Source organism: Cotesia glomerata, linkage group LG1 (assembly GCF_020080835.1).
Source record: "Cotesia glomerata isolate CgM1 linkage group LG1, MPM_Cglom_v2.3, whole genome shotgun sequence".
NCBI classification, from domain to species: Eukaryota; Metazoa; Arthropoda; class Insecta; order Hymenoptera; family Braconidae; genus Cotesia; species Cotesia glomerata.
Window position 1 is genome coordinate 2954281 of NC_058158.1, and position 22377 is coordinate 2976657.

Genomic DNA, 22377 nt, shown 5'->3' on the forward strand with positions numbered 1-22377 from the left:
AGAGAGAGAGGGTAAGGGCCCAAGAAAATAGACAAATAATTGGACATTTGTTTCCCCAATGAGTGGAAATTAGTAACGCCCCTAAAATTCGATACCTCGCAATTGTCACCAAAAAATCTCTCTCGTTGTCCTGGACGTCCTAGTGTTAACATCGTACATAGTTTAAATAAGTCTCAATAGACCACGTGTAAATCTTTTGTATAGAAAGTAAATCATTTGTAAAGGTAAAAGTAAAATCGTAAAGTGAAACCAACTAAATCAAAATTAAATCAACAAGGTTCATCAATTTTTATCAGGTATATTTTTAAATTATTAATATTTGTGAATTTAGTAATATTGTAAAATCGTTATATGAAAGAAAAGTTAACTTCAATCACTGTGTAATAATTGTAATAATTGTAAACTTAACTAATGATATTAATTTTGGACTTAAACAATATATGTATTAAAATTATTCAACTACATCAATTTATTCAAACAAACCTATCATTCTCAATAAATTAAACTCGGAAGTTCCCGGTCTATTAGCCTAACACGCTAGGACCAAATACTTAAACACATTAAATATTTTAAATGTAAAATTAATTAATTATCCTAAATTAAATATTTTTTACATAACATAAACAAATTTTAATAAAAATTACAACATTACACGCTATTAAAAAAATTAAAACGCCGTCCGTAAATTTACATGGCAATAAAAATCTGTATTGAGAGAATAGTAGAATTAAAATAAGAAAAATGCAAATAAATAAAATATTAAAAGTAAAATAATTTATAAATTTACGTGAGCATTTTATTCTGCCCTCTACTTCAAGTATGACACATAAATTTATCAAGCGTTTGTAGAAAAGCTCCCGAGACAAATCATTAATACTTAATAGAAGGATAATTGAATAAATTTCCTTTTTCCTAGTAGACATAATGTAAAGAGCTCGCTCTGGCTTAACTTAGTAACAAGAAGACAAAATAAATAATTAATGACTCGACGTAACTTTTAGTCGCTGGTGAAACAAGTAGGGGTAATGCGTGTCGCAAAAAGTCCAGTGTCATTTTTTGCTTGTCGTCAGCACGGGGATTATTGTTTCGTAAAAAAAATTAACATAAAAAAAGGCTTTTTTTGCTTTGCTTTTTTTTGGAGGGACATGCGAAAGAGTATAAAATCATCTATCAAAAGGATATAATCCTTGGTCTTAAAAAGAAATGGCGAAGCATAATAGCGGTAGTATTATTTTTGTGTCTTTCTTGCATTTAACAAGCCAGCAATAATTCCAGGCATCAGCATCCGTAAAAAGGACCGTAAGCCATCGGCATAAAAATGTCGTATAAAGACGCCTTGGATGATATCTGAAAATAAGATCCCTAGTCAGATTATGTAATACCACGCTCTACATGATATGACACGAGATACATACAACTAGAGTTTTATGCTGAAATCTAGTGTTTAAAAAGTAGTGTCGATTTTAGTGAGACATCAACAATCTAAGTAATAAAATGTTTCATTAAAAATATTTATTAAAATTATATTATTATTGCCGGCGTTAAAAGACAAATGGGTTTTTAGTTTATAGTATATAGTGAACTCATACATCATCAACAACCCGCAGACATCATTATCTGGCAATATACGAGTGGTGTAAAAAATAAAAATCCTAAAATAAAATACAAGGGAGAAAAGTCTTCTGCACATTATATGTTTTTACGTAGAGTGCCGTAGATTTTCCGCCCTAGTACTACATACCAGACGTTTATCTACGCTACACATTCTGCGGAGGGCTCTATCTAGTTTCTTCTACAACTATATCTGCGTAATATATATAGATAAAGATATATAGATATAGATAGATGTAGAGACGGGTTTGGGATTAGTTGCATAGAGGGGCAAGGAAAAGCTACCCCGAAGCCCTGATGATTACCCCTATTCAGGGGATCGTAGCTCGCTGCTGACGAGCAAATAAATACTCGACCTTTTTTCACCGTAGAAAAATAAATAACATAAAAAAAAAAAAAATCTAAAATAAAATAGGAGTACAAGCAAAGCAAAGCAAAGCAAAGAAAGAAAAAGTTTGTTTGCCTAGACGACTATCAAACACGAAACGGAGATTCGTCTGATGATATTATTTCTCACCGGGAATAAAATTCCCATATACATGTACTTAATGCTCATAATACCAGAGAGTAACATATTTGGTTTATTCATTGACGTTCGTTATTGATGCTCGAAAAAAATAGTTGAAAAAATTTTTAATCTATGCGCAAACTAAAGCTTCTCACGCAAACTGCTGGTCAATTGATGGTAACAAAAAGCAACGGCTCTATTTCACGGCATGCGAAAATCCAATATCGGGTTTAATTTAGTACACAGAGGTATATTGTGAACAGTGTATGATCTTTCCGCGATATTGTCGCTTTGTGGTTATGCTATAGTATTATCATTATTATTATTATTATTATTATGTCACTTATGCCGTGTCGACTGATTGAGGGATTGATTTATCAACTCGGCTATTTGGGGCGCTAATAATTACAAAATATGTTGCTTTTGAGAGTAGATTTTCAGATTAAGACATGATTGAGAAGCTTATCAAGTATTGATAAATTATTTAATACATGGATAGAAATTTTCAATAAAAATTACTGGCACAATCACAGTAATCGAGAGAAACCTTGCACAGCTTTAACATTTGTTGGTAATTGAAATAAATTTCAAAGTATTCTTTCGACAAATTTTATCGAAGGTTATCGTAGAATAAATTAATTTTTATTAAAAGTTTTTAATAACATATTAAAAAAATGCTCTCTTGAAAATGACTTGCTGACTGTTTCTTAAATATTAACAAATCCTATTGAATCCAAATAAATCCTTCTACCACTCCATCTACTCTGTTAATTCATTTGCTTGCGGGGATTTAAGTTGGCGTCCAAATGAATTACTCGGTAAATTTAATTTGAATAAAGATAAAAAAAAAAGAAAAAAAACTAAAATAAGAAATAAATAAAGAAAGTATACAAGTTGATAAAAAAGTGAATAGAATGGAGATGAGGGAAAAAAGCTTAACTTTAAGAGGATAATGGACGTGGCAGTTACAAAAGACTAGCTAATGAAGAGAACAGATGAGAAGGCATAACAAAAAACACGAAAAAGGATCGTACATGTAAAACAAAAAAGCTTTGAGCCAAAGAGGGAAAACAGAGCTCCAGATTGACAAAAAACTAGGTGATCGAGATAAAAAGCTGACGCATATAGAAACTCAAAGTGTATAGGCAAGGGGGAGGGGAAAGGGTATATAGCACCAGTAGCGGCAGTAAAACGGCACAGGTTCTTGCGAGAAACAATTCACCAGGGAAGGAAGAAGACACACTGGACAACCGTTAAATCTTGATCGGTACAGAGAATCGCTGGGATCGAGCGTCTAATCCAACTAGTAATCCTATCTAATCCTCCGAAGATTCAGGAGAATCGACGTGACCTGACCATCCATTTCTAATGCCCGACTAATCTCTAGAACTGTTTCCATGCGCCTAACCTACTGCTGTTCGCCTATTTGTCTATTCGTCTGCCAGGATTCTATAGATGTATGTCTGGTATTATATACATTATACTCTGATGCACATCTTACCCTTATTGCTCTAGTACATTATACATCTAACCTCTAGTCTCTGTGCTCCCTCACTCGATCTAATACCAGCTTTACATTATCGCTGGTTATTGATATCTCAAATCAGTGATCGTGATCACTCTCCCAAACACTCAGCTAGCCATTCAATGAACCATTATATTCTATTTATGCTACGCGTTCTTTGATGCGGTCTTATCTGGTCTTATTATACGTAAATTAGCTTGCGATAAGAGCCACTAAGACCCTCACTGAAAACGAGATTAATTAATAAACTGATGGACGGATCATAAGTGCTAATTTCTTTCTCACAAGGCAATGAAATACGTCAAGATGATAGTTGATATGATAATAAAAATAAATATGGTAATATGTCTTGTTATATGTAATTCGAGAGCACGGAAGTAAATATTGTTAACATTTGCACAATAGATAACCGTCTATTGAAATATTTGAAATAGAAAATATTTCCACGAAACGGCGTCCTGTGTGTTTAGTAGAATAGGGCTTGGATGTGTGTAAATATTTTTTTATAGATATTCAGTGCGGCTTTAATGCATACCGTTGGCTTTAGCTTTGCAATACTCGTAATATTGGATACTCGTCGTCATTTTGTGGCTTTTTGTGCACCAGTAGAGATTAAAAAAATAAAAAATAAAAATGAGTAAAGTTGGTAAACATTCCGCATATCAGACTGGGTGTACAATGCGTGCAAACGTCATATGTATACATTGGAAAATCTCTTTGAATCGCGACGAACCGTAAAAACCGATGCTGCTGTAAGCTCGACATTTTATCGAAGCATTTTCAAGTTGCTCTTATTACCATGAATTATTGATTTATTTTTTTTAAATAATTACCGAGGTAAAAAAATTAATAAATAAAAATTTGGAAAATCCAAATGAGCATGCCTTAAGCGCTCATATCATACACAAATAAGTTAGATTGAATGTTTAGATTACGATTTGTTAACTTTTTCATATAGGCTCCTATATTTTTTTTATTCGTTTTTTTTTTTAATTTTCCCGCGAGTGGTGTTATCTCCTCTGTAGGTCGAGCTAAAAAAAATCTTAACAGATGATAAAACAGTTAGTAATTATACCATCATGTATGTATAGTTTCTGCTTGTTTATAGTTATTTCAATCCTATTTTATGAAAAATATTGTACAGGGTGTCCCAAAAGTCACGGACGCCATTGTAGCATCTGATGAAAAAAATAATTCTGAGACGAAAAGTCCTTAGCCATTTTTCAATTAACCGCATAGATAATTAATTATTAATTAAAAATAACATCTCTTTATTTGTTAGAGAGAGAGCGCCAGTGTCCAGTAAAGTATGTGCCAAACAAAGACACAACTAACTGTATGACTAACTAGTTCTATAGCTACGTAGTCACACATATTTACTTACACATTCACACGTGCAAGCGTCTTTGTTGGAACGCACTTGACTTGACACTAGTGCTCTCTCTCTCTAACGCATAAAAGGACGTTGTTTTAATTAATAATTAATTATCTATGCATCTGATTAAAAAATGGCTAAGGACTTCGTCTCAGAATTATTTTGTTTATCAGATGCTACAATGGCGTCCGTTACTTCTGGAACACTCTGTATATGGCTGCCGAAATCGCAGAAAAAGTCACCGAACTGACAGTCGAAAAAAATTAACTGTATTGAAACGGAATTATTTTTACACGCAATTTTCACAAGGGTTTTGGCAAACTCCCGAAGGAATAAAACAAAAAAAAATTGAATCGTGAAAATGATTTTTGACAAAGTTTTAGTGTTATTAAGTCCAGTGCTCCTGTGAATAACACGCTCTTATTCACTTAATTCGTCAGAAAAACGAGTTTTTCCGGAGAAATCTTATTTGATCGATAAGAAAATTTTTTTAACGTGTTCTGTAGTTATTATTATTTATCTCAATATGCTTTTTATACATAATTTTTTTCGTTTAACTTATGAAAATCACGTTTGAATCGAAATCACGATTTTTAGGCGAGAGTAGAGCATACCTGCGCGCTTCGCGCTTAAGGCATGCAAAATGAAAATTTGTCAACCAAGATATAAAAAGAACCGTCGTGAATTAGTTTGCTAATTTATTATGGGAATTATATTCATTAATAGGAACAACTAACTATGAGACAAAATTGCATCCTGAGAAAAATTTTTCATGTATGGGCATGTATAAAAATTTGAGAGGTCCATATATATTGACATATATGGCTTAATAAGACGATATGTTCGTATGTAATTTTTTGGCTAGAGGCAGTGTTGAAAATCTCCAACGGATGACGCATGATCGCTTAATCTTTTTCCGACAGAAAAGTTGGGTTTGAAGCATTATAAGCTATAAAATAAAAATAATTTTCTTACTCATAAGGAGCGTATCTAATAATACTTTTTTGATTTAATCAACTTTAGTATACTAAACCATGTATATTTACTAGGGCACTTTAATTGACAGAGACATTCCTTGACATTTTCATGGATTTTCTTGTAGTATTACATTGTAATTTTTAAATTTCTTGTTATACAAAGAATTTTCCTTAAAATTTTTAAAGTTTTCAATTCCGTAATTTTAAATGTAATCCCCATGAACAGTGGGAAAATGGATTTTAAGTTTAGATGTAGCTGTGACCAAGAAATTATTGATCAAATTAAGTGGATTATTATAGGTTAGTATTATTTATATCCAGTGTCAGTTTGATCTACAATCAACAGTGGAAGTTTGTCAGTCAACGTAAGCTCTGACGTAAGCAAACATCTGAGCTATTGTTCTTAGACCACACAAGAGTGAAGAGTGTCTTAGTAGCACGTTAAAGTACAGCAAAGTACTGGTATAACGTTAGCGTACAGTAGTTAAACTTCTCTTAAACTGTATATACCCAAAATAATGCATCTATGTATGTAAGGATAACAAGAGTTTATCAGAAGTATACGAGCACGAGTAAGAACAAACTAATGAGCATTCATCAATCACTTAAGAATTCTGTCAGTCGTTATAGCAGAGATAATGAAAGTTTTAATAAGAAAATGCGGCGTTTACTCTCTTGTTAAACAAACTTTGAATACGTAATACACTGCCAAGACCATACGGGTCCTAAAGAGTAAAAATAAATTAACCAACTTAGAGTAAAGTCTCGAGAATAAACATCTGAATATCGCTGAGTATATCAGACTATTTTTTGTGTGTTTTTACTCCATATCATCATTTTTGGTGCTTTCATAGTGAGTGAAAGAATTTGAAAAAAGATATCCATTTTCTGGGCGAACAAAGTGTCTCATTTTTCGTCTTTTCACTTGATCACAACCCAGAACCAACATGACACAAGCACATAAACACATATACAAACACATAGACACTGGGAGCTTGGAAACATGGAGCTTTCTTAGTCACAGAACCCGGCTTTCTCTTTCTGGGATGTCCCTTGTGGCGCAGAGCTCTTTGTGTTACTTGTTACTGTTAGTAACACGCTGTTTACTGAAAATTAAATATGTAGTTTTGAATTAGTCGTGAATAAGACGGACAAGTAAACTTACGAGAAACCGCATAAAATATAGTCAATGTAATGAATGGTCCACAGTAAACATCTCGCGGCGCGTCTGGAAAATGGACATGAGGTCGTTGCTCCAGCTAAGTATGGGATTGAAGAATTCAACACAAAAACTGGAGAGAACACCAAGTGATATCTGACAAATGGAGAGTATACTTTGTGAAATATCAAGTAATCAAATCATCGATCAGAATCAGGATCAGAGTAATATTTAAGGCTTATAACAAGAATTATTACAAGAGCTTTGGCTATTTTATAAGGTGAAAATTAAATATTTTATATGAATTACTGAAGAGTATTGCTATAAATTTGATTAATGTTGATGTATCTGTCATACTTAGGCAGAATTTTAATTCAGGTCGATACCGTAACCAATTTGACGCCGAATATTAATTTTTTTTCAAAAACTAAATGCCAAAAAATTGCTCATGAATTGCTCTTTCGATATAAATAATTGCTCCGCTGCTATAATTAATAATTAATTAATTAATCGTAATTAAAAAATCAAAATTTAATTCCCGATTATCTCTAATTGTGAGGACTTATGTTAATTGTAATAAGTGCCAAAAAATTGCTCATCCTTTTTTCTATCGGGAATGATAATTATTTTGTGCGTAAAATCGTTTTTAATTAATTAATACTATAAATACTTATATTGCACCTTTAAACCTAAATTTAGTTTTTGAAAAAAAATTAATATTCGGCGCCAAATTGGTTACGGTCAGATCGATGAAGAAATCGTAAAAATTTTCAACCGAGTAGCTCCGTAGGTGACCAACAGATGGCGTTCAGAATCATTTCTTTCTGAAAGACGAGAAGTATGTGTGTCTATCATCCTAACCAAACTGTCAAAACATTCTGATTAACCTCACTATATCCTAAGTCAAAATTTTAAACTTATGGTAAGCTTAAGTAAACTTTATGGTCTTAATATTCAAATGGCTTCATAAACTTCTATCAACTGCAATTTTCGTGATCAATAATAATGAATTGCCCCAGTTTATTTGAATTATAACCAAACAACTTATTAATGAATTCAAATCGAAAATCATTTTTAAAAATATAAGTGAAATCTAATTCGGTGATTTAAGCCTGCATATCCAAATTTTTGAATAAATGGGAAATATAAATATATAATTATTATTTAGTGAGCATTTAATAAAAAAAAAAAAAAAAAAAAAAAAAAAAACGGTGTAAAAAATGTATGCGTTAAAGTATTCGAATGCCGTTTTGAGAAAAGCTTGTGTTTTATATCTTGTGGAGTCGATTTCTATCCTCTTAGTGGCTTTCCTCGAGACTCTTATAGCGACTGTATATTGTGGATCGTAACAGTCGTCTGGCTTTCGCAAATCTCTGGTAATCCAACGTACTGTCTGTCCAAGCGGTCCATCGTGAAAAGTATCCCAAGATTGAGAGTAAGAAGCTAACCAGTCCAAGGAAAATGAACCAGCAAAAGGTCATACTTCGATTTTCCGTGATCTTGACGCGAGAAAATGTGGGAATAAAAAAAATTGTAGCTGAAATAAGAGATGGAAAATTCCGAGTTATGTAAATCCTTGGTGAATAGTTGTATCTGAAAAGTAGACACTGGAAAACTATATTTTTATTATTATCATTTTTATTCAAAGATCACGCGTAAAATATCTGCATGTATGGAAACATTTTCTCGAGTCGGGTAAAATTTAACGTCATGTACACAATACAACGACGGTATAAATATTTAGATTTCATACGCTATTTACCATACATACGCGTCAACATTTTATGCCCTATGATTTTACAAGCTAACTTTTTGTCATACAAAGAGTTTGTTTATTTAAACATTAATTTTGACGTATATTGGGTGGATCATTACTTTGTGAATAAATTAATTTACCGGCGGATGAAAAACTTGACAAAATGAAGATCAAGTACACAGTAAAAAATTTTTCGTCATTGGGTAGTGTTAAAATTTGTGTGTTGAATATTACACTCTAGTGTGTAGCATTTAACATTCTCGTGTGTTGATTTAATGATTCAACACACTAGAATGTTAAATTCTACACACTAGAGTGTAATATTCAACACACAAATTTTAACACTCTACCCAATTACAAAAAAATTTTTACTGTGTAACAAAATTAATCAATGGAACTTCACTTTTGTTAATTAATACAGTAAAAAATTTTTTGTAATTGTGTAGTGTTAAAATTTGTGTGTTGAATATTACACTCTAGTGTGTAGAATTTAACATTCTAGTGTGTTAAATCATTAAATCAACACATGAGAATGTTAAATTCTACACTTAAGAGTGTAATATTCAAAACACAAATTTTAACACTCTACACAATGACGAAAAATTTTTTACTGTGTACATAGTTAAATAAAAAAGATCAAAGGATGCTTACCAACTCGATTAAGCTAACAGAAATAAGAGGAAAAAGAGTGAAATGAATATTTGCGATCGTATAAATAGTGCATAGTGTACACAACACAAGTTTGAATTAAACTTTGAAGTATTTTCTGTTTGCAGCTATTCGTCGAAATAGGAATTTTATCGAAAGACCTTTTGCTCGGAGAATTCCAGTGGTATTACCTATAACCATTAGCACGGATTCTACGTGTGTTGAGTACGGTAATACAATGGCTATTGAAAACAGCAATTAAATACCTTACTTTATCTTTTTATCATATCCCCGTGAAAATATAAATTAAGTTAACAAATAATGGAGTTGGTTGGTTAGACGATAAATTCGTTTAATTAAAAATTTTTTATTTCTTTTACGGATGAGCCAAATGAAACAAACAGCACTTTTTTTGTTGAATGAAGAAAAAAAAATTGCAAAAGTATTATTTAATATTTAGTACATTTTCTTACAATAAGTAGAAAATTTTTCATGATCATTAACTTTCATTAATTTATTGTTTCATTTGTATTCCGTTCAAAGAAATATGAAATCATCGTCAAAAGAAATTGATTAACTGACTTCATTAGATGATTGTGAAAGAATAATTGAATTTTAATTATGATTAATTGAGAGAATTAGTAATCAGAAATAAAAGTTTATTTGTTACTTTTTAAAGTTTCAACTAAGCTATATTTATCATAAAATCATTGTTAATTATCTATAAGAAAATAAATAACAGAATAAATAAAAATCTGAAAACAAGGTAATTTGAAATAGCGTATTAATATTAAAAAGACATGATTGAGAGCAAGAGCAGTGCGGTTAATGTAAATTTATTCATGACTTTAGAGACTGAAGAAAAGATATATAGAGCTTAATAGATTTACAAGTGAGATTTAAAGTTCAAAGAGGACGGAGAGAAAGCGTGGTTTGACATTAAAAAGAGTTGATAACGTTACCCGAGGTAAACTACTCTTTTAAAGTCATTTTTTGAGTCTCAGGTTTTAGTTTTTCGGACGATAAATCTTTTATCATTAGCATAAAAGGCATTAGTAACTGAGGTGGCTCGGCAATTAAAGTAACAGTACCTACTACAACACAGTGAGTTTGCTAGTGGAAGTAAACGAGCTGCTATTGCTTTTAAAAGGGGTGTGTTCCCCTGCTTAATTTCGATATCGTTCAAGTCCAGTAGCTCACTCCTGCCTGGCCGCCTATATATTAAACTGCTGCGCCGCCACTGTTTTCTCAAACAGTGTACACTCGGAATAGCAAAAGCTGATTTACCCCTTGATCGATGAGCCAGTTCTTCCCTTGAGGGCTAGTCAGTTTTGCATTGTTATTTGACTGTGAGATTGAGCTCTCACGAACAACTTTGAATTTATATCTGTCATACACTAACAGGAACCCAAATAAATTCAATGCTCTATTTTTATAAAATAGTCAACAGAATATCGGATTAAATATTGATTTTGTGAAAGATCACGGTGAGAAATTTCTTGAATTTAATAAATTAAATCACCCCAGCTTCAAATTAAATTGAGCCTACATAAACCTTTTCAATAGTCTAGAGATAAAGAGTGTATACTTGTCCTTAATTGAAGTGTCAAACTTTCCAAGAGAAACTGAAAAAATTTTGTGAGAAATTATAGCCCTCAATTCATAACAAATTTGTAATTTTCCTGACCTTTCGACGTTCAATCAATTGATTAACGCTCAATTTACAACATACTTTGGGTCAAAGTATATTGTAAACGTTTGGGAAATATTCACAAAGCGAAACCAACAAATGATGTTAACACGAAATGTAATTGACGCGAATTACAAAAAAATAAATGAAGGAAAATCAAAATATTTTGATTGACAGGCTAGAAATAACATTAGAATAAAATGAAAGAATAATATACAGCTTCCTCCTCTGGAATACCAATGGAGAAAATTAATGAACAAAAACATAAAATTTTAATTGAGAGGTTGCGATAATATTTAACTACTCATAAACAAAGAAATCGCTTCTAGCGAAACTATTACTATGAAACTTTTCTTATAAATACAAAGTATGTATAATATAATAGTCGATTTTTTATAAAAATTTTATTAACATTAAACTGCGAGTATTGTAGAACAGTTATTAAACGTCTCGAATCTGCAGAGCCTCATAATATGCAATAAATAATGCCGTCAAAACCACACAGGGTTGGTAAATTTCCTTCCTTGATATCTGCTGAACAGATCTCATTAAGAAATGCTCTACTTGGAACGGGTGCATGGTGGACTTTCCCATTAATGTTTCGTATTGTCGTAAAATCGCATAATCTCAAGCTTCATAAACTACTTGTGCATATAGTATACTCATACAGAAGCACGTACTCCTACATACGCCGACAGTCCCCAGGACGCACACCGACGATTACATATTATATTGTATTACTTGAATCTCGTTTTGCGGTTCGTGATTTTCCTTCTGTTAACAAAGTATACCCATTCCTACAAACACGTTCTTACTGACGCTGAGAAATAAAATTCTGTGTGACGTATTTTATTTGTTTTACTCGTTGACAATTGTGTTTATGACAATTTTTTTCATTCAATTGTGGTGAGTTGTACAATATTGCTATAATATTAAATACGTAAGCGACAATGGTGACGAAAAAGGAATCAAACTGATCTAGGGATTGTTCCTATTCTCGATCAGTCTGAAATTTTAACAGAATTTTATCAGATATATTCCCCAAGGATTGATCGAAGAAATAAAATTTCCGATGATTATTTCTTTTTTTTTTAAACAATTTTACAATACAGTTTTAGTTAAAGCTCCGAAATTTATTTTTACAAAGATGTCATTTTATTAAATATAAAATTTTCAACTAATGCTTCGATCAATCTCTAAATTCATCTCCGCTCACGGAATCTTATTTAGAAATTGTCACTATCTGCATAGTTACTTCTTGTATTTGTTAAATAAAATCCCTTTTTACAAAAGCTAAATAAAAAAAATATCTTATTTCGGCCTTGTTATTTCGTATAACCCCGTAAATATTTTATTTTTCATCAAAGTATTATTTTATTATAAGTATAATTGAAAATCTCTTCTTATAACAATGACAATTGTGTAATGAAAATAGTATACAGCTTAAAAATAATTAAAAAGAAAGCCAGCAATAATTAACAAAAAAATTCCCAACAAATTAAAAATATTTAAACCACAGAACAATCTCATGTATTCAAGTACTTCAAAAAGAAATTTATTATAAGAATCTTATTGCTTTCAAGTGAGACAGCCCGTGCTCCACAAAGTATGGATCCCGAAATAAAGAGAAATTTATTTGGTGGCACTTCCGAGGCATATAAATGAGGGGAAAAGTATAAATATATACACGTACAAATAGAAATATCTATATCTATATATAAATTTAGTAACTCGTGGAAGGTCTGGATTCTCTTTTGGCGTACGGAAAACAAAGAAAAACAAAATGCCTGAAATTCGAAGAGGGTGGAACTATACTCTGCTGTTGCAGACACTTTACCCCCTGACACTGGGAGCAGAACCAGGAAACCCCCAGGGGTTCGGCTCTGTTGGTCCACACGCATCCACCATCCTCGCTCGCTTTTTCATTAAATCTCTCAGTCTCTGGAGCAGAGTAGTGAAGGCCATTTTGTTACTGCTCGAAACGACAACTCTGTCCGAAATATTGCGTACTGTACCACTAATATGCCGTTATTGTTTGGTAATAGAACTTATGAGCGGGCTAGACTGTTCTGTTCTAAATATAAGCACTGTATACCACTACTTTATTCTACTTTACCCTCTGCCAGAGGAGGCCCATTACGAACTGAAGTATGCATGTGTATGCAATGGCCCAGTGGCTGTTTATTATCCGCGAGCTATTCTGATAATTATATGAAATGTATGTAACAGCGTACAGTCACTAATACAGTCTACTATCAAATCCAATACAATCCAATCCACGTCCCCGCGTGGTAGAGCAACCCCTGCGCTGCTCATAATAGGAAGTGATAATTTGCGGATAAGTGTGATATATTTTCTTGTTTCGGTCGTGGCACTAATGGCCTCACTCCCCAGAACTAAATACTAAGTACTAAATACTAAATATCACAGTTTTATTACTTTCTGCCGTAATTTAACTGATAGACAGATTTTAAGGAAGTAATAAACTCGATTTATTAAAAATCTTAATTAAATCGAGTTTTACTTTTGTTCGAGACAAAGATATTTATCAAAAAAAAAAAAAAAAAAAACAGTTACATCGATTGAAAATAAAAATAATCCCTATTCTACATGGTTTAATTTATCATGTTCTGTATATTTTAAATTTAATTAGTGAGGTAATAGATAAATAAGTAAATAAATTTATTGATGATACATGAAAAAATTTGATTAATCAATAAACAATTTAAAATAAAAATATAAAAAACTAACTTCGTTAGAGAAATTTTGACTTCATTCAAGAAACTTTTAATTTTTTTTTCTCCAAATCAATAAAACTTCGTCTTACTTCGTTCCTTCATCCCTTATATTAGTCAGAACACATGCACTCATCGTTTAGCTTGAATTTTTTTCCTCACTGGTACGATCATCAATAATTGATTGATTATCATTATTATTATTATTGTCACGATTGTTTATACCTCTCAAGTATTCCATGAACGTCTAAAAAACGTTGAGGAAGTAAATTAACTAAAGGGTGGCTAAGAGTGTATTGACGAGAAGCCGGTCGTGTGACTCGTTAGCCCACGTGCCTGATTGCCGATCAAATTACTTTATTAATCGCGAGTGCGGACATCCGAACAGCCGTTTATTTAGATCATTAGTGGGAATACGATATTCCGGACGGGTCTCGTCTTTATTCAAGAGTCGAGAATTCATTGGAGTGTAAGCACCAACTGCCGTCGCCTCCCACCGTGATGTACAACCGGGAAGGAGAGAGAAAGACAGAGAAAGCAAGTGTAAAGGGTGCGGTGGGTCGGTAGCACGGGGGATGAATTTCCTGTCACCGGGTGAATTTCCGGGCGACGACATCGCTCGCCTCCTTGTTGTGTCGTTGTCGTCTTGGCTTATTATTTCGAAAGATAAAAGTTACTGGTGAGTATAGTTTGAGTCACACTGTTCTCTTTTAATTAAAACCTTGATAATGATGTTAAAATAAACTTATATTTCTCCGAGATTAAAGTACTTTATTTTAGCAAAAAATTCAAGATACCGAATCTCTCATTCTTCATTAATTACTTTATCACTTAGGTTGTTATATTATTTCTTTTTCACAACACATTAACCCGTTATTTATATTTCCGTATACTTCAAGGGATAGAAGAATTTAGATAGATATTTGATAAAATTTAATACTTAATATTTATTAATAAGAAGTTTCATTAAATTTATTTCATTACACTGTAAAAAATTTGCGGAGTGAACGCGGAGTGAATGAAGAGTGAATGATTTTTAATTGATACATTCCCAGCGGGAGTGATATTTACTCCGAGAATGAGTTAATTTTTATTAATAATAAAATTCACTCCGCATTCACTCCCAAAATAAATGAATTTAGAAATAAATAAATTTTTGTAAAGAAAATATTTTTATAAACCCTTTTTATATTCAATTATTAAAAATTTAATTTATTATTTTTAATAATATTTCATTTTAATTATTATTATCATGTTTTTATTTTTTTTTTTTTTTTATGAATTAATTATAATTAAAAATTGTCAAAATATATATATATATATATATATATACTAGCGGACCCGACAGACGTTGTCATGTACACACGTCTTAAATTTAGAAATTTTAGGAATGAGCTTGTATAGTTGAAAACATCATTAGTTAACAATATGCAATGGGCATTCTTCAATAATTAAAATTTTCGTAAATATAAGCCCATTCTGATTTTATACTCATCAAGAGCTTTCATTTGAGTACCCACATGCATTTTTGATATATTTTATATATTTGTATATTTCACAAATAACATATATATAAAATATATAAAAAATATTATGTGGATACTCAAATGAAAGAACTCGATGAGTGTAACATCGGGATGGGCTTATATCTTTCAAAACTTCAATAATTAAGAAATGACATTGTATCTTGTCAACTGATGATATTTTTAAAGATATAAGCTCATCCCGAAAATACACTCATTGAGAGCTTTCATTTGAATACCCACATCAATTTTTCATATATTTTATATATTTATATATATTATATATATGTATATATGAAAAATGCATGTGGGTACTCAAATGAAAGCTCTTGATGAGTGTAACATCGGAATGAGCTTATATCGTTAAAAACATCATTAGTTAACAAAATACATTATCATTCGTTAATTATTAACATTTTCATAAATATAAGTCCATTATGATTTTATACTCATCGAGACCTTTCATTTGAGTACCCACATGAATTTTTTCATATATCTTATATGTATGATATTTATAAAATATATGAAAAGTGCATGTGGGTAGTCAAGATCAACAACAATTTATAAATAAAAAATATATTAAATAAACATTTTCTCGTGGACTGAATTGTGAATCTAAACCATTCTGGAATCCACCGGAAGACACACAAAAAATTTCATTAAAATCAGTCCAGCCGTTTAGGAGGAGTTCAGTGACAAACACACGCACAGAAGAAATATATATAAAGATTAATTTTGAGATTTTTTTTGTAGAACGAAAATTCATCCTTATTTTATTTATTTTAAAAACTCCGAACGCGGATGTTTTTTGGAGTGAAATTCGAAATCACTCTGAAATCACTCCGCAAATAAAAACTCCGGATTCACTCCCTACGCGGAGTGATTAATTACTTCACTCCGGAACTCCGAGTGATAGGAGTGAAATTCACTCCCGATTCACTCCGGATTTTTTACAGTGTATAATAGAAACATTAATTTGAACCAAAAAAATTATTTTGAAAAAATTCATGAATTTAATCATGCGAAAAAAATCTCGTTAAATCAAGTTAATTATTCTGTCAATATACATTGAAAAAAAATTAATTTGATTTAAGAGAAGAAATCATGAATCAATAAGAACATGATATGAAAAGTTTGATTATTTTGAATCAAGCAATAAAATTCTTGATCAAATTAATTTTTTTATCACTATACATACCTTCTTCTCAGTCTACTAATCAAAAGATGATGAATCATGAAGAATAAAACAATGTAAAAAGTAAGAAAGTTTTTTTCTATTTCCTCGGTACTATCCAAACACAATTACGTAGAAATACTTTTTTCCCAGCGAAAGTGATGAGGATTTTAATGATGACAAGATAAACATAAGGCTAATTTTAAATGTAGACCAATTTGTTGCATCAGTTGTTATCCCAGTGAGAGATTAATGGAAATCTTGGTTTCTCTTGTAGAAGCCGGAAAGCTCAAGAGACTATTGAAAGAAAATTATCGATACCCTACGGGCCGTGGTGATTCTCTGAGGAAGCTGTACTGAAAGAAGACACTAACCGGAGGATTGCTTCTCCTCCTCCTCCTCCTCCTCCTTTTCCAACTACTACTACTACTACAACTTCTCTTATTACTATTACCAAAGGTAGTACGACAACTACTACAACTACGAGCACTATTACCGTTAGAGCTGCTGCGGTCTATCGATTTATTTTCAAAGACACAATTGGGTCACGTGAAAAGATCATTGTTATTCGAAGAGTCGGGGTGAATCCATTATTCAGACAGGTCTTGCAGCTATCCGTGACCGTGTCCCCGTTGTAATTTCTTGCTCGCTCGTTTCCATATCAATGAGTTAGAGGCTTCGACTATCTCCTATACTAACTGTTTTCCTCCCTCTCATCCTCGGCTTACGTCTGAAATTGCATTTGACGAAACTGGGTACGGCTAGTGCTGGTAGACAGTACACTAACCTGCAAACCTTCACACCGATAGATCTTTCGCTTGCATAATACCGAGATAAAAAGTTTACCATAATTTATTGGCTATTCCGAGTTAATAATCGCAAATAAATACCCGATAACTTTTTTATACCTAATTTAGTTGATTGATCGGTTTATATATCGACTTAAATTATACTATAGCCTATATATAGTTTTAGTTATTGAGATTTTATGTTCCGCGACTAGACAAGACAAGACGTGGAACACGCGACGGAAGATATTCTATATAATAGTGATACTAGTGTTATAAAGTGTTCTATGCCTGTCATTCTCTCCAACAAGTGGAACGGGTGGCAGTAGCAACACCAGCAGAATCCGCGTCTAGTCGCGGCTACATGCAGCAATGCTGGTGCCGCGGGACGGTATTTTACGCCGATAAATTATTACGACAATCCGGCGTGCAGGCGTACCTTGTAGACCACAAATCACCCTGATGTCCAGGACTTTGCTCGAGTTTTAACTCGGATTACACATAATTTCGCATTATCACCGCCCGATTCGTTGTAATTATCGTTTACCTTCGTATATTGTAACTCAACTACCTACTCAGGGTTCAGTGTCATTTTAATCCTATATGCCTTCCGATCAAAATAATTATTACAGCAATCAAATAACAATAATTTATTTTTTTATCTTATTAACTGTATTGCTCTTGAGTATCCTAAAACTTTCCTATTAATTTTTATTATATGAAGATTCATTCATAATAATTATTTATTTATTTATTTATTTATTTATTTAGTTTTAATGCCAAAGTGTTGAGCCGAATGACAAATTTTATATACATAGATAATGTTCAAATAAGTACAATAAATTTTGAAGTATACTCTGAAAAATCCGGAGTGAATTTCACTCCCATCACTTGGAGTTCCGGAGTGAAGTAATTAATCACTCCGCGTAGGGAGTGAATCCGGAGTTTTTATTTGCGGAGTGATTTCAGGGTGATTTCGGATTGATTTCGAATTTCACTCCGAAAAACATCCACGTTCGGAGTTTTTAAAATAAATAAAATAAGGATGAATTTTCGTTCTACAAAAAAAAAATCTCAAAATTAATCTTTGTATATATATATATTTCTTCTGTGCGTGTGTTTGTCACTGAACTCCTCCTAAACGGCTAGACCGATTTTAATAAAATTTTTTGTGTGTCTTTCGGTGGATTCCAGAATGGTTTAGATTCACAATTCAGTCCACGAGAAAATGTTTATTTAATAGATTTTCTATTTATAAATTGTTGTTGATCTTGACTACCCACATGCAGTTTTCATATATTTTATAAATATCATATATATAAGATATATGAAAAAATTCATGTGGGTACTCAAATGAAAGGATGAGTATAAAATCAGAATGGGCTTATATTTACGAAAATGTTAATTATTGAAGAATGCCCATTGCATATTGTTAACTAATGATGTTTTTAGCTATACAAGCTCATTCCTAAAATTTCCAAATCTAAGACGTGTGTACACGACAACGTCTGTTGGGTCCGCTAGTATATATATATATATATATATATATATATATATATCTACATATTTTTTTTGACAATTTTTAATTATAATTAATTTATAAAAAAAAATAAATAAAAACATTATAATAATAATTAAAATGAAATATAATAAATTAAATTTATTTATTTCTAAATTCATTTATTTTGGGAGTGAATGCGGAGTGAATTTTATTATTAATAAAAATTAACTCCTCGGAGTAAATATCACTCCCGCTGGGAGTGAATCAATTAAAAATCATTCACCCCGCGTTCACTCCGCAAATTTTTTACAGTGTATTAATAAAATATATGAAACAAATCGCATTTAAAAACAAGAATGTACATCATATTATTATATACATCACGTTATTATATTATTTTCCAGCATACTAATTTCCAACTATTCATTACTTAATAAAAAATCAAATAATTTAATTTTGAAAGTCTCTAAACTAAGAACGTTTACAATCTCAGGAGGTAAGTCCTTCCAAAACCGAATAGCCGATACTACAAATGAATGCTCATAGGTCGTAGTAGCAAAATTTGGCATCTTGAAGAAAATATTATTATTCTTAGCTGCCAGCCTATTATCTGATCGCCTAATTTCAGGATCTTCTTCTTTAAATAATCTACGTAGAAACTTTAATTAATTGAAACAAACAAAAAAATGTTTAGTGTTGTTGAATTTTCTCATAAATAAATTTTTGTGTGCCATTAGAAAACTCTTAACATATTGAAATGTATTTATATTACCGAAATTATATTGATGAACCAATTTATAAATCTTTATTTAACGAATCGATATTGAATCAATTGATAATCACAATCAAGTCTAATGATGTTTAAATAAATCCTTCTATAAGTGTTAAAATAATTTTTTGATGTACTGATCGCGTAAATTTATACGATTTATTGAGAAGACTCACATAAAAATTTTACTTATTCAGCTGAGCTAATAATATAAACGATTCGAATTACTTGCGAGAGCTTAAAAATACTTAGTGATAATTAAATTATTTTATGTTTTAACTGATACTTGGATAAAGCTCGATCAAACATTAAATATTTAAAGGCTTTGATGACTCATCAACACGGTGTTTTCATTTATTATTAGAATGTTGCTTAATTATCCCGATAAAAATTTTTAATTTTGCTGGGTTAAGCTTTACCAGCTAGTTAGTGAATAATCCATTCGAGTTTAGCTTATTTACCAGGTCAACAGAACCACAGGGTTGTGATTAAAATATAGAATTTTACTTGATAGTCAGAATTAAATAATGTAAATTTCAATTCGAGATTTAATCAATCCTTCAATTAATAATAAATCTCGTAGTATTTTATCGGTGAAGTTGGCTTTTAGAACTCTAACTCATAATCGATAATCTAGTTAAATGAAAATAACATAAATAGTCAACGAGTGAAAAGACTTGAGAGAAGAAAAATTTTTGGTGAATAACAAAAATAAAAACTTTGAATAATGGATTTTTTATTCATGAATTTGTAAAAAATTTATGAAGGCTGATTAAATGAATTTCCAGACGCAAAAGTAATATTTAATACACGAGTAATTTAATAGAGTTAAAAGTTTAGAATAAATAAAAAAGAGTCAAGTTTTAAATACAGAGTTGTTTTTGTTTGAGTTTATGGTGCTCTGTGTATACTGACGATAGGGATAGGAAAAAAGTCAGCAGTCAGCTCTTCCGCACGGACAAATAAGAAACTTCGAAAAGATATAACGAGTCGTGCTATTTTTCGTATATAAAAAGATTTATAAAAATAAATGTTTTATAAGGGTAATAAAAAAGTTTGTTCGTTAGCACATATAAACTCGTTATAGCCGAGTGGAGTTTTTTTAGTTTTTATTAACCTATATTATAAAAATCTACTGTTTATGAAAACCAAGAGTTATTTTTGCTGAATAAAAATACTAAGTGTTTATCTTAATATCTACTTACTAAAGAGCCATCACTCTCTTACCTCGCTGAGTTTTCACAGATTCAACCATTCATAACTAAAGATCGATTTTTACTCTTATTCGTAGCCAAATATATTGTAAAAATTACAATAAATTATTATATATAATGTGTTTTCATAATTGCTTCTGATTCAATTTTTTTTTTGTATTTTTGATAAGGAAAAAATTTTGTTAAATAATAAAAAACCGATATATTTTTCAAGTAAAATAACAAAAAATTTCTAAAATTGTAAATCAATTGAAATTTTCATTGAAAAAAAAAAAAAAAAAAAAAAAAAAAAAAAATTAATTAACAAAACAAGTTCCACAATCAGTAATTATTACGACAATTTAAAAAGAAAATTCGATGAACAGAGTGTTTAGTCTTTGATTAGATCTAAACTTATAACTCATACTTTTAAAAAAAATTAATTGAAAAAAAAAAGTTGTAAAAAGTGATCTTATATCGGATGATAAGATATAAATTTATATACCAAGGTCAAAACGACGGTGGAATAAGTGAGGATAAAAAAAAAAGGTAACGCGAAAAAATATCTTGAGAAAGCGATAAGAATAGTACCCAGGATCCCAGAGGAACGTAAATAGAGGGATCTTGCACCTCCATGTGAAAATGAGGGAAGAAGTTTGAGGCAAATTTCAGTAGATTGTAGATGGTCTTCTATAGCTACCTAGAAACCCGATATCATCGGCTAATCCACCGATCTTCTTGTGGAGAGAGGAAAGCGTCTACAATTGGTTGGTATTGTAAGTTGAGAGGGCAGTAGTCCCATCGGAGTAACAACTACTGTACTAGAGAAAATGAGGGAATAAGATAAAAAAAACTGAGTTAAATAAAAGATATATTACTCTGTTTTATTGCTCCAGATTTTTCTCATTTTCGGATGAAAATTTTCCATCGCAGTGTACTCACTAGTTTAATAAATAAAGTACCGCAGCTTAAGATTTTTTAGATCATAAATTACGTGCACTTAATTTCGCAACCAGATTTACCGAGCTGAAAACAGATAAGGAATTGAATTTAATATAATATACATTCTTGAATTGTTTTTCTTCGGATGAGGCTTTTAATAAATATAATTATTTGGGTCGCTATTTTAATCTTAGAAATTCATTAAGTTATTCCGTAGAATGTAAAAATAAGTAAGTTTCTGACACGAATCATCTTGTGATACAAAAGACTGAGGCCAATGGAACAAACCCAATTACTAAATATTAGTCATCTAAAATTTATAAAAGTTGTTCAGCAAAGATTATTATAAATTTAGCCATCGCAAGTTTTGGGTCGAAGTAGAGCAAAATTGAATTTGAGCGACTAAGTAATAAAACAATCTTTATTAACTTAGTGGGTAGTTGCAAGTATTTTCGCTTATATTTTTGAATGCATATTATATTAAAATTAAATTATAAACGTTG